This window comes from Lepisosteus oculatus, chromosome 1 (genome assembly GCF_040954835.1).
Source record: "Lepisosteus oculatus isolate fLepOcu1 chromosome 1, fLepOcu1.hap2, whole genome shotgun sequence".
Classification (NCBI taxonomy): Eukaryota; Metazoa; Chordata; class Actinopteri; order Semionotiformes; family Lepisosteidae; genus Lepisosteus; species Lepisosteus oculatus.
This window is the reverse complement of record NC_090696.1, coordinates 39,564,219-39,577,534: the sequence shown is the minus strand read 5'-3', so window position 1 is coordinate 39,577,534 and position 13,316 is coordinate 39,564,219.

Genomic DNA, 13,316 nt, shown 5'->3' with positions numbered 1-13,316 from the left:
AGCTGTCTCACCAACTGTCTTTTGCACAGAAAACTCAAGGCTATCAAACTTTGTCACAGCAACACTATTTACATAACTGCATTATACGTACCATATCCTAGTTACCACCAATGTGCCTCATCGAAAACCATATATAATTTGTGAGGACTGCCCTACAGACATAAGCGTGAAAAGTTTCAAGATAAACATCAGTCTAAATTTAGCATGTAAAACCTACTGTATACCATAACATTATGCTCTGTGGAGAACTGCATACTGTATGTGTTACATATTTCTACATACTGAATAATGAAAAATATTACTAAACTATCTCTTAAAAAAACATTTGATCATAGATTATATCCCCATGATGTTTGACATAAAGGCCAATACAAATAACAACACCCAATAATTAAGTATATAGAAAGTTTTATCGAATGTTTTAGTCACAGTAAATTTGCCTTAACCCTCTTGTCTGAGTGCCAACAGCCTAACCACATGATGAGAAGGTTACGATCACATGTACAGTGAATAGTGAATAGTGACCAAGTGATACAGTACCTGCAAAGGTGGACATAGTGTGGTTCAGAGATGCAAAAGGTCATTATGAGGGAGAGAAGAGGCTCACATACAGTATAGTACTTACAATTTTTTAATGTAAGGAAATTACGTCAGGAATGGTTATAATTTAGTGCAGCAGAAGCTGATTAAACTTGTCCGTTGTCCTTTCCTAACCTTCATTCAAAACTCCATGTTATGATGTTGTACAGGGGTTAATTACCACATTACATTCTCTTTGCTATCCACAGTAGCCAAAGGCCAAAGACATACAGTATGGGTAACAAAAAAGTAATTGTGTAAGTATCAGCAACAAGAAACTCATCTTTAATGGGCTGATTAGAAAAAATGCCAGCATGAGAGGCTACAAAGTTTATTTCACAAAATTTCCCAAAGCAGGGAATACAAAAAAATCTCTCTGGTGAAAAAAAGGCTTCACAAACACCCATCTTTTCTGCTGTTTCCATAAATAAGCTTTTTCTGCCTGATTCATCCAGTCTTTCACTTTACTCTATCCCTTTTCTTTCAGCAGCTTTACAACCTGCTTTACTAGGCTGCTGTCATTCTGTGTGGAAACAAGACATTTCAATTTAATTAATTTAAAGTGCTGTGATTGTGTTCCTTAGTTTTTGTTTAGGTGACTTTGTGTATCCTTATTGTGTTATTTGATATTGGATTTGGGCTTTGATACAGTTACTGCAGTTTCTGTTTTGTCATGTTTTTAATAGAGCCTAAATTGTCCTACTAAATGTGCTGTCTAAAAGAGATAAAATAGATTTCTCCATGATATGAGAGTCTCAGGGCAGCACGGTGGTGCAGTAGTTAACGTTTCTGCTTTGCAGTGATGGGGTCCTGGGTTTGATTCTGGACCTGGGGTGCTATCTGTGGTGAGCAGTATATTCTCCCAGTGTCTGTGTGGGTTTCTTCCAATTTCGCACCACATTCCAAAAACATACTGGTAGGTAAATTGGCTTCATGGACAACTGGCGTGTTCTACATTGTGTCTGTTGCTTGCCAGGTTAGGCTTCAGCTCCTTTGTGACCCTGGATAAAGCAATTAGAAAATGGATGGATAAGAGTCTCATCTCAAACAACAGGATGTAGATTTCTTAATAAATTCTAATATGTGGCAGGCTCTTGTGAAGGAGTTTATATGTTTCTATTTTGGGGTTGGAGTGTGGAACTAGGGAGACTGGTATATTTGTAAACTATTATTTTCTAAAGATTTAAAGTACGTTTTACCTAAGAGCAAAGTTTAACCCCTTGATCAAATAATTCATTTTGATTTGATTATGGGTGCAGGAATGAAAACTGTCATGAATCAAATACATACTAAAATCTGAGGAGTGAGAAAACATTTTATCCGTCTGCAGCACTTAAATGTTGTGTATTTACAGTAACGTGTCAGCCATAGAATTTAGCCTTTTACAACTAGACAACTAATTTTTGACACTGTAATATTTCCTAATTTGCTGTTTTTTCTGTCACTGTGAATTTTTCTGCAAATGCTTCAATTGATAGGTTTTCAATGTGTACCACTTCTGTTTCAATACTAATGACAGATTTTCAAAACAAGATATAAGTAAATTGGAAGATTTCCTGGATTTTGATTGTGACATGATAGATAACCCTTACATTATATGATTATAATGATTGCTTTATTCCATGCTGAAAAAAAGAAGAAAGAAAACACATTCCATAAGAATTGACTGAGCTCCGCTCTGTACCATGCAATGATCCCCCCAGAGTCTCTGCCCCGGGTTATTTGGGTTTTTAGACAGAGGGTAAAAAACTCTCTCTCTGGCTTGACCTCCCCCTCCCTGGGTATTGTCTGTTTTTTTGTTAACAAGGCTCGCCAGCTAATGTGAATCGAAACCTGTCTTTCTAGCTTTTAAAGTCGTGCGATGTGTAAGCCACAATTCAAATAAAGAAAAAAAAGCTGACTGACAAGATTTAGGATGTGGCTGTCAATGTTGGATTCAAAAAAACACATTGCCCGACGTTTGTTGCATTGCTTGAAAAATAACTTTATTTCGAGAGACTGGATAAGTAATTCAAGTGTTTTTTTTAACTTCCTGAAAAACAACTAATAATTTATCTATATGTGCAAACGTTTTATGATATGTCGCTGTTGTGAATGTCTGTGGACATGTGCTGGCTGGACAGGAGGCTGTACACAGAGAGGGGCGGGAAGAGGGGACAAGCCGATACATACTCTTAGAGTTTGATAAATAGGGAATATAATGCAAAAATATAGTACTAAAAATAAGATACACTCTACAGACATTCACAACGGCGACTGTCAGAAGATAGAACACAGCGGCTCAGGCACCCACTGAATGGAAAAGGGGCACTTTAATGTTCTGTATGGCTAATACTAAAGCCAATACTTCAATACTTTAATAGTCTTTTCTGTATGTTTAACAATAGTGGGTACTGGCCTAATTCGTCCCTGCTCCCGTTGTTAGGTGTTAATGTGTTGTTAAGTGTGAATTTGTACCTGTTTCCCTGAGGTCTGGCTTTTTTTCTGGAAAACCATACCTCTGGTCTTGTCCAGATTGACTGTCGGCGCCCAGGTCTGACAGTGCTGCTCCAGCAGTGTCAGGTTCTGGCGCAGCTTCTGTTCTGTGGGTGACAGCGGGACCAGGTCGTCTGCAAAGAGCAGGAACTCGATTTCCATAATTAATGCAGATCAGTAAATCAAGGGACAAAACAACTATTGCGCCCGGGTCCTCAATGGGCTTTGACTTGCTAATGCGTTGGTTTAACAGTCCGGGTGTGGCAAGCCTCTAATGTTTAACCTTTAACTGTTTTTCCATTTACTGTATTGCTTTGAGATGCCACTTTTAAAGGTGATATGCAAAATAAAGTTTTTTATTATTGTTATAGAGAAACATCATCAGATTTTCCCTGGTTCAGAAAAAAAGATCTAAAGTGCTACACCTAACTTTCTTAATTCGATGTATTTAAAGCAGTGAACTACTGTAGGTGTAATATAACATTCAGAAATACAATCGAGCATAGTTTTGTGGTGTTTGTTTCGATGAAACGTTCCTTAAACGTATAACGTAACAAAATTAAAGACGATTAAAATCTGTAATCTTTCCACTTGTACTGTACGTCATCGGAAAGTTTCTGCTTTGTGTACGGATGGTATCAAAAAGTAATCCTAAGTGGTGAGAAAGCTGTGCTCAATGTATTTAAGGGACTTAAAAGTAAAAGGAGATGCTTCATATTGCTTGACTAATTTTGAAAACTAAGTTATAAATGCAGACGCTCCCTCGGTGCCGCGCAGGGTGTAAATATCAAAATATACATTCATCCCGGGCAGAGGCCAAAGAGCGCCCGGCTGGGGTGCGCGGGGAAGAGCAGGACACTAGTGAAAGGCGGGGTTTAGCAAGGCGTACAGTCTGGGCAGGTATAGATTACACTTTTCTAAAACGTATTTGAAAAATAAAAACGATTACAATCTAATCCTTCCACGTTTGATCCCAAAATCCCAAGACATATAAATCTAAACGGGTAGAAAGCTATGCTGAAAGTTTATTAAGATACTTAGAAGACAAAGATACTGTATCAATTCATGTTGCATTAGCCTAATTATGATTAAAAAAACACATATAATTAAACATGCGTTTGCGATTTAAATCAAAACACGATTTAAATCAATATAAATGTTTATATTGTATCGCATACTGTCCAGCCTCCATTTCTCTATAAAAATTTACTCTATCACACACACACACAATAGAAGTAGGAAGCAGAAGCAGGGACCGTTGTCAGAAGGGAAGAAGGTGACTATTCATTGTTATCAAAAATGACTTACAGTAGAATCGATCATGTTGTGATATTTTGAAATATAAAAGTCAATTGATTGTCCATAATATCGCTATTCTATTTTTTCGAAGAAATGTTTGTTAAAAGAAAAAGTCCAGCACCAGCTGGATTTGAACACACAACCTGTGAGTTGGTAATTGGGCACATAGACCAGTAGGCTACAAGGGCAGTCACATGAAGAGAGAGGCGAAACAGCCCTACACAGCCCTGTCGCAGTACACAAATATAATCATATCGTTATTAAATTCTTTAGATATGCGATTCCATATTATATTCCCTATTAATCAAATTCTAAAAGTATGCTTGTTGACTCCGGTATCTCTTTAGTTAAAGACTTCGATGCTTAAAATGTTTAGGGAGAAATGGAATACTGGTGTGTATTTTTTCTTTAAAGTACCAAGACCAGCTATATACTGTATGTTTATGTCCAAAATTAATATTGTTTATGGCGTTCACACCCGTTACAGTATGCTCCTATTCTTTTTATGCTCAGCTACTAAGATTTCCCTTCAGTGGTAAAATTCAATATCTACAACGGGCACAGTAAAGACGTTTACTGTAAGTCTTTCTACGACAGACCAACGGACCACGAGTGCCCCTGTCAGTCAACCAATCACGTACCGCGGTACCCCGCGTCATCTTGCGTCACGATGCGCGACGCCATAGCCAATTACCTCCGGTACGTGTCTGTACCGCGCACTTTGAATGGCTGCATCTGTAAATGTACAGTACACCTGAAAAGATGGACACAATTTCCGAGTTCTCTTCAAGCTTGTGTTTCCATTGATAAAATTGAATGTATTTCCACAGTTGCATTTTTTTCAGTTTGTCTTTCTGTTCATTTAGGATATAAAGAAAGTGCATTGTCACAATACCAAAATCATATGGAAAGGGAAGCAACTGGAAGGAACTGTGGGATGCCTAGCTCAGCCAAAATTTAAATTTAATTTATTTTTATCTTTTTTTGTGATCAATACCACTCCTGTATCTTGGAATGCAGTAGAAGAAACTTTGTACTGCATTCATAAATCCTGATATATACTGTACTTCAGGAATTAATGTAACATTAATGGTCCACTAATACACTGTATGTATATTCAATTTTACACTTATAATTAGATACTATATTTACCTGAATATACAGTAAGCCATATATTTTTTCCAAATTTCAGGGTGGTACAATTCGCCTACAGATTATATTCAAATACAATTAAAAATACTGGACACTGATCTGGTTGTGACATATTTACTACAAGATTGCTAAACATTGGAAGTTTACAGTACATGTACTGTAACTGTACACTGTAAACTGTCATATTGCTTGATTCTGGTAAGTTGTTGACATCAAGGGATAAAAATCCTTACTTACAGTATATCAATTTTTAGCGAGCAATGAGCAATAAAATGAGCAATAGGTCACAGTACACTTTTGTATTCAAGAAGAATCCTGTGAAATCATTCAGCTGGAAGGCAGTTTGGAGCGGATGAGTGGATGCACAAGAAGATGGAGAGAGATGAAGGAAAAGCTCTTATTTGAAAAGGAAAGTAAGAAGAGTTTTAGAGGAAAAAAGAACAGTATTTACCTACCATTTTGTCTTTGAAACTGCTCCCCATTTTCCTTTATCTATTGAAAACCAAGAGAACAATTTTCATTCCAACCATTTCTATTCATAAAGGTACTGCAACTTGTGCTTTGTAAAGTTCATTTTCAATTTACACAATTTTTCACCTTCTAAATTTCTGGGTGCAGCTTATAATCAGGGTTGGTCTTTTATTTGGGAATATACAGTTCTTAATTATAAATTGGGGTTTGTAGAAAAAAAAACAGAAAAGTACAGGGAATTCTAGTGTACCTAGCTATAAAATTCTTAAAGTGATTTTTCCTTTTCTCTTTCACTCAGTAATGAAAATAAAGAATACATACTGGATTGTCAGGTAGGGTTTGCGGGTGTTCCAACACTATTTTTGTTTGTATCAATATAAATGTTTTCTTCCCCATCACATTAAATTTTCACATTCCATTTCTAGTATTTATTTTTTCCTTTCTAAAGTAACCTTTTCCATTTCACAAATTGTAATTAAATTCCTTTAAAATCTGGGGATAAGGAATTCAAGGAATCTGCAGCTGGAAAATTCCTATTTTGTCTGAAGCACGTTTTATTATATTTCACATTCCTATTTGGAACATTGCATGTATATCTTGTTATAAGAACTGCAACACACATATTTCTGTGTTAACAGTTGAAGAAGGACACCCACACACTCATAGTTATTTCTTTTCCTCTTAAGCAAAAATCTAAACAAAAAACAACCAAGGTCATACTCTTTAATTCTACATACAATGAATTTCTTTAGATAGACTTTACATTGATGTTCACTGCAAGATAAAGCCTGTTGTAAATTCCTGTAAAACATTTTGGACCTAATTTCTGCAGCATGAATGAAAACATAAGGTTGACAAAACAGAATGTAGGCTCTCACAGCAATATTCAGATAATACAATATAATAACATTAGTTTCAAGCAAGAGAAGGCAAGCTGGTCTGTTATACACTGCACATTATTAGTTATGACATTGATCCAAGAAACTTTGCCAGACCTTTCAGATTTTAAAGGATAAACATTTTGACTTTCTGATATGTAACAAAGTCTCGCCTGCCATCTTGCATTGAATCTGCTTACACTTAAATTGCAAGCTTACCTAAATTTTGATCTTGGAAGTCAAATTTTTCATCTGTGTTACTATTATTTTAGAACACATAATAGTTTCAATTCCAATTGACAACATTTTATGTTAGGAACTAGCTTCTACTGCATTGGATGCTTCACATCGTTTTGTGTTTTAATTCCCGTGTTTCCTTTACTTGATTGAGGGTACAGTATGTACTTAAACCTAAATGAACTGGTTCTGAGAATTAAATCTACTTTATGTCTGTTAGATCCTGCACCTAATTTCTTAGATGACCCTAATTACTCTTTTCTGAGCCCTTCAGTGACTAATATCATCAGTGTGTCTTTGATCAATGGAGTTGTACATCTTGCATTTAAAACTGCTGTCTTTATACCAGTGCCTGAAAAATGTAACTACAGTAGGCCACTGACAATTCAAGTAATTACATATAGATTTTAAAATTGCCTCTCTTTGCATAAACTTTGCAACTATCACTTAACAACTAAAATTTCTTAAATGTTTTAGTCTGATTTGAGATTCCTATACAGGACAGAAACAACTGTTTCAGAAATGTGAATAACTTTCTTATGGCCTCTGCTCCTACTATATTTACTATAATGGTATAACAGTTTCTTAGCCTTTGATACTCTTGATTATAATATAATGTTTCTTACTCAGGTTGAAAGTGTGTTTGAGGCATAATATTCCTTGTTTATGCTAATGATTTTGATCAGATCTGCTTGGAGACTTATATACTGTAGTTGTTTCAGTTCTAACTGACAATGTAGCATACTGTATCAAATATTTTGATGCAGCAACGCTTCATTAAGGAGTTTCCAAGTTTCTCCTTCCGAATTCTGAGACTAGAACTAAATCATTTACTGCATTGTCTTGATGCTTGATTTGTCTCATTTACTCAAAAGAGTTAGTGAATCAGATGAATGAATCCTCTGGGAACTTATGAATTGATTCATTGAAATGATTTGTTCAAAAAGAATGAATTGTTTGTGAATTACAAAGCTCTGCTTTCCAGCATGATTTATGGTGAAGTGAAGCTGTTACTTTGTAAATAGTTACTGCATTTACTACGCATGTTAGGCTTGTTCAGTGCTGGTTCTGGAGGGCCTGTGTGTCTGAAGTACAGTATGTTTTCCATCTGAAGGTCTGGAATTGCTAGACTCGTAAGACCTTAAGTTTGAGCACACTAATTGAAGGAGTGTTTCTTCTACAATAAAAAAATGAAGAATCTTGCAGTTTTCTTTTACTCTAGATTCACTTTTGAATCTCATGTTTGGGATATCTTTTAAATGTTATTTTTCCATATTAGAAATGTTCTGCCTCCTCTGTCTATACCTAATACAGGATTGACTTGTCCACATCTTTGTCCCATGCTGAAATCCATTTCTAATCACTTTATCAAGTGTGGAGTGCAATACAGGATACATCCTGGGCAGGACACCAGTCTATCACAGAGCACACACAGACACAAACATGAACACACTCAAACCAGGGCCACTTTTCCCATAAGACAATTAACATACGGCAACAACCCTAACAAACATGGGAAGAACATACTGTTCAAACTCCATTGCAGATAGCACCCCATGAATTCAACCCATGTCCCTAACACTGTAGGGCAGCAATTCTAATCATTAAGCCACCATGCCACCCCCCTGAAATGATTATTATAATTCTTGCTGGTTTTTCAAAAACTACAAGTACTTTTAGTGTATTTAAAACTCAACAGCTATACAGGTACAGTACAGTACAGTATATCTAACTAAATTCTAATGTGATGCTCATATTACTGCTGTTCTTGAATCTCTTTTCTTGTTTCCAGTTTAACTCAGACTTGACCTAAAAAAAAATGGCATAAAGCAATCTTAAATCTGAGCTTTGCACAGATCATCTGTCCAGTTATATCTCCAGTTGTAATCTTCAATCCCTTCATGTAAGTCTTTCTCTGGCCCCAAGATGTTTTCTCTGACTTTCTCTGACTCATTGGAAGGTTTATCTTACCTTGAAAATTATTTGCTATTGCTTTCTTTATTTTTTATTTCCAATTTTAAGTACAATGCTTTGCAGTGTCCACATTGCAATGTCGACTATTATAGAGTGTTAAATATTCATAACTCTTAGACTGACACAAAAACATGCAAGCATGAAATTACAAGGTATGGAAATACATACTGAATGGTATGCACACCATCAGCACTTTCCATTTTTGACTGTCATTGCTTGCCCCGATGTAAGGTGAAAAGTGATAAACCCTTTACAACTTTGCAGATTATTATATGATAAATATTGAACACTGTCAATAACCAAGGTTGCTGTTTGTGATAGCTATTATATTTACTCAAACAAGTTCCACATCTAGAAATATTTTGACAACACAAGTGTTTAATAGAATATTCATAAGAACAGAAGGAACACATAAAATGAGTGGAAGCCATTTGGTCCATCTTGCTGTTTTGATAGATTAGTCTTTAAAATAATCAAGAGTTTGAAACTCAAACACTTTACTGGAAAACATGTTCTAGACATCCGTATGTTTTTCTATAATGAAGTATTTTATTTTTTTACTTCAATGTCCTTATTTTGCTCCCGAGTCTGGAGTTTGGATTGACTCTGTTTGTACCCCCAGAGGATTCTATATATTTAGATCAAATCTATTCTCAATTCTTCTTTGTTCTAGAGTGAGAAGATTCAGGTAATTTAATCTGAATATATTACAGTACACTCCCATGTTGCAAGAAAACATTCTTGCTCTTCTTCTTGAAGTTTTTTTGTAATATGATGACCAGAACTGAACACTGCATTGCGAATGAAGTCTTATTCAAATGTTGTTAATCTTAGCTCATAACTAATCTTAACCACATAAGTTCCCTTTATTTAAATTCCACACTTTATGCAATATACTCAAGCATTAGTATTTTTTATTTTTCCCCTGCATTATTTTATTGTGGACATAGAGGAATTTACATACAATCAAGAATGAAGGAGTAAAGGACTGGCTAAACTATATGCCATTTCCTAGATCTAAGACTGCTTCACATTTTTCTATAACAGACAATACAATAACTACTGTAGGTACTGTAGGTATGAAAAACAATGATGTTGGTCACATTTCTTGTACTGTATGCTGACATTTGGAATAAGTAAACTATGTATCAGTTTGTGTGTATTTAGATTATACTTACCATGGGACATACAAAAACTAATGTTTTTTTTATGTTTCACATTGTTCATAAATATTTGTAACAACAATGGATAATCAGCATGTGAAACCGTATTTTTATAGTGGTCACAGATCCTGTTCAAGTTTATGTGCTCGAAGCAGCATGTGCCCATTTATTTGTAAGGATTATAATATACTGTGGACCATAGACCAATAATTGCATTAAAAAAATAAGACTGATGTCAGTGACCTCACAAGTAGCACAGTTGTTAGCGCAAATTGTACACGGCTGAAGGCTACATCAGATCTGGATATTTTGTTAATTTAAATAGTCTCAAGGCTTGAAATGAAACCACCAAGACTGGCATTTCAGACTACAATAAGCTACTGAAACTTCTACTAATCACATGCCATAGTTACAGCAGACATCAAGTTCAATCCATCTACAGTAGCAATGCTTCCTATTCATCAGTCTGCTGTTGGCAATATTAGTGATGAAGTTGTCAACAGCTTTTTCTTCCATTTTACGTAGTTTTATTAGGTTGGGCCGGGGTCAGTAATGTTAAAAGTGCATTGTTTTTGACTCTTGAAGATTGCACTAGCACTGAATATGCATGCTCCCTAAATAGGTGGAGGATGTTTTATTTTAAATTACAAAATAGAAAGTACAGGTTCATAATAAACTTTCCATGAAAGAAATGCAAATCGCAGATTTTCTGAAACCAGTTTCCTCAATTGCTTGATTTATTTTTTTTCTTAAGGTTAGAAACCAGCATACTGCACTAAGTAACACATATCCATAGTTTTCCGAGGTAATATACCAATAAGAAGTTGTTTCTTGTGAAGTTGAAGTCATGCCTAACATTTTTATAATATCCAAAATTATAAATGATGCATACATTATGTTCAGAAATACTTAATTCACTATTATCATACTTCATTGATAATCAGTACAGTGTATACAGTATTTTTGCACATAATGTCATTGGAGAATCAGCAGAGCATTTTGTAGGTTCAGAACATCTTCCTACTTTAAGTGCAGAAGAATATTCTTTGATTATTCTGAAAAGGGGAAAAGAAGCTTGAACATATATTTAGGAAGTCCTCTGCTGCAATGAAACCCTGAATAATTCACATTTTAATTTACCGAGGCAGGAGACAGTCAGGCATTCTATTGTGAGTTAGCTGGCTAATTTGTTGTAATAATCGCTTTATGCATTTGAAATTAAACTGTACTAATGAGTAAGGACATCATCATTTTATTATAAATTGCCTCCTTTAAAGTGAGCCATTTTTAATGAGGCTAATTTATAATCTAATTTTTGCATTGGTAAGAGGGTGCAAGAACCACGTTTGTCAAGAAAACCTATGCTTCCCCAACAGTTATAATGAGGCCTCACAGGACTTCATAGAGTATTTCATTACACATTGTAAAGCATTTCATATTACCCATTGAAAAATAAAAAGAATATAAAATGATTATTTAAAAAATGACTTTCATTACTAAATGATTAGTAGAAATGTCATTCTGCCTTGTTAAAGGTAAAGGTAATCAATATTGATTTATTTGAAGGTACTGTACCTGTTAAATGTTAATGGTTAAAGGGCTGCTGAGTGGTTTAACCAATGGTGCAAATGTTGCTGGATAAAGTTGAGTGTGTGTCATGAGCCAAATGCGATTAAACTAAGTGGCAAAATGAGTAGGCTGTAGGTGTCCAAGATTTCCTTGACTTTCTGCACAACTCCTACGTCCTCTCTGGTGCACTTGAACTCAAAATGATGTGTGGGAGACATACAGCACAGTACACTACTTTGCCAATCAATCCTAAACCTGCTGTAAGGCACTTTGAAAGTTGTAGTCTGTCAAACAAAAAAAGGTTTTTGATGGATTGGCATTTCAGAGGAGAGTTTTAACAGGGCATCATACTCCTCCTGCAGTACAGGGATATTAGCAGTAAGATGGGAATTCCAAGCTGGATGAGTATAAAATAGAAAATATTTGGCCATTCTAGATTGTTAAAAAATAAAAAAATGCATCTAAAGTTGACATACAGTAACATTTACAGAATATCTTTTCTCAATGGGGTTTTAGGACTGAAGAATTTTCCCAGTGCAATTAAGTTTATACTTGTACATTTTCTATCTAAAATAGAAGACACTTGGACCATTATGGATTTTCAAAAGTACTCCAAAGTACTTCTGATATCATATTGATGTTCTCAGAAGACACCAGTTGTCACAATTCTGAATGATAAAGTATTATTGGATTTTCAGAATTAAAATTGATGCTCATGACAAGCAATGCAATTTTGTTTTATTTTTCTGTAGAAAAATGCTTGATTTATTTAATGAATTCATTAGCATACTTCTGTGCAGACCTTTCTGTCTTAATAAAAACACATGACCCTCTGGAACTGAAGTAAAAGAGTTAAAGGTGATCTGGTCAGTCAACTAAACAGTATTTCATTTTCAATCTTGTCCCTGTGACAGTTTGAAAGGTTAAAGACAGGCAAACCTGTAAAACCCAAGAGCACTAGATTATTGATCAAAAGCACAGTTGAGTATCATGCATTTAACATTAGCAACATCTGATTCCCAAGGTTTCTTCCAAATGGAATGATGTGCCTGTCATACCTTTGGACCAATTCTATACAATTTTGTCAAGTCACTTTTCACAATGTGTCAGAGCTCTCTCGAGAACCTTACTGGTAATTAAGGTACAGTGGTCATTTTGACATTGTTCTCTCATCTAATTTTGACAGTTGGGTATTTCATAGTTACTCATAAATGTATAGATTGTATGAAAAGAAAATTCCTGAAATAAGGTGAGAAATTTGCTTTAGTTTGCAAAGTCTGTGCTTGCAACTTTATAAGTGTGCAGTATACAGAGAATGTGCTGTATACAGTATCAATCCTAGTATATATACTGTATATACTGATGGGAAAAAAAGAAATGCAACACTTCCCCCTCACCCACACTCTGGCTCTCCTGTCTGTGTGGAACAGGATGAAGAGTGACTCATCCGTGAAGAGGACCTGATGCCACTGCTAACAAGTCCATCGCAGCCTCTGTCCAGCCCAAGCCAGTCAGTTGT